Consider the following 1,917-nt stretch of genomic DNA (forward strand, 5'->3'; position numbering starts at 1 on the left):
AGGAGGAGGAGGAGGAGGAGGGAAAAAAGCTAAGATTGTGTACGGGGGAGGGGGCGGGATAAAATGCGAGGGGGCGTGAGTTCAAAAGGTACGCAACCCCGAAACGCATGGCGCTTCCAAATGGCCCGAGGCCAAAACACAACAGCTCTAAAATTGGTGAAAATGGAAGAGGCCAACAATGATCGAACGCTGAGCCCCTGTTTAGCTATTATGGCGACTGGGGAAATCCACGAGAAGCTCTGAAAAACATCGCTTTCAAGTCTTTGTATGCCGCGTGGCTTGATCACGGCCCAGGACTCACAATCACGATAATTATATAATGTTGTCGATATAATGTAGTCGTCAAGACGCTGCGACAGCACTTAGCGTGCATAGCGATGAACTCCACAGATGAAGTGGTCCACGGCGACTCTCCAAAACCGCTCGAGGAATGTAGGACAAGTTGCGAAGCAAGAAACAAAGCAAAGAAGGATCAGATGGGAAACGGTCGCCGGTGCTCATGCTGAACGCTTATTATTGCCCTCACGTTCTTCAATTGATTTTTAAAAAAAAGTACAGCCATTTAATCAAAGCAAATCTTTATAGTGGTAACGACAGAAAGTGATTATAACCTATGTTTGTTCTTCGGTTTTCGTCACAATAACAGCAGCCGTATAGGATGGATTGCGATGATAACGGTGATTGCTGCTGCTGCTGCTGCTGCTGCTGCTGCTGCTGCTGCTGCTGATAATTCTACGACTATTGCACCTGCTGCTATTGCTTCTGTGGAGCTACTGCTGTTCGTAATTATGGCGCGGGCGACAATGATCTTGATCATGCAAAACTGTTTCCGCAAGAAATTATTATTATTTAAGATGTTGGAATCTCAAACACATCGTTTTCAAATCTTTTGGAACACCTGCCTTAATCAGAACTGGAGTCTCATACCCGAGATAATTATTCAACGCAGTCATCCAGATGTTGTGGCAACATTATGCCAGCGAAAAAAATGAACTTCCCTCTAATTATCCTTGAATTCCTTTCATTTTGTAAAGTTATGATTCAGCTGTCATAGCTATGCAGACTTCAATCCCCGTGCTCGTCTACGTATTGAGTAATACTCGTCATCACATTGCTGTAGTGATTATTCTCCTATTAACTCATGGAATGTTGCGTAGTGCCAAAGAATGTGCGCTACGCAATGGGTACAATCAAAATGCACTTTTTAAAAAAAAAAGTACTTTAAATGCTTGCGGCGAAATGTATGTTATTACAGTGAGTCTTTTGCCATGAACAGCTTGATGCGTACGGAAACCATCAACGACAGCAATAAAATTAGTAACGATAGCAGCGACGATAATTAAATGAAAAGACCATCAATACGTACTAGTAGAACTATGAAAACAAAACTCCAACTAAAAAGTTATTATTGTTCACTTTTCACGATTATGAAGATGAAGATAATGATGACAAGGACGGTGGTGGTGTTGGTGGTATTGGTGGTGTTGGTGGTGGTGCACATGGTTACGACGAAGGTTAGAAGGGTGGACTTAAGGTCTTGATTTCAGTATCATTAAACTTTATCTTAAATTCTTACTTTGCTTTTCAATAGCTTATACCAGATATCCGTTTTCATCTGGCTATCCTTTTCCTTCCAGTCTTTTTTTTTTTTATAACCTTTTACTGAATGCTCCAAAAAGTTCTTTATTAGCTGGTGTGACGCCAATTTCTGATACATAATTTATCAGAAGAGAAGGCGCCGCTACTGATACGCCCCTGACAGCCTACCACACACTCGTCACCTGCATTTCAATTCTTCCGCATGGTCGCACAGACTTTGGGACGCAAGACCTCTCAAGGGTGGGGAGCAGCGGACTTATACTGCGAAGGAATGGGCTACTGTGTGTGTGAGAGAGAGAGAAAGAGAGAGAGAGAGAG

The sequence above is a fragment of the Aplysia californica genome, unplaced genomic scaffold (genome assembly GCF_000002075.1).
Source record: "Aplysia californica isolate F4 #8 unplaced genomic scaffold, AplCal3.0 scaffold00046, whole genome shotgun sequence".
Lineage (NCBI taxonomy): Eukaryota > Metazoa > Mollusca > Gastropoda > Aplysiida > Aplysiidae > Aplysia > Aplysia californica.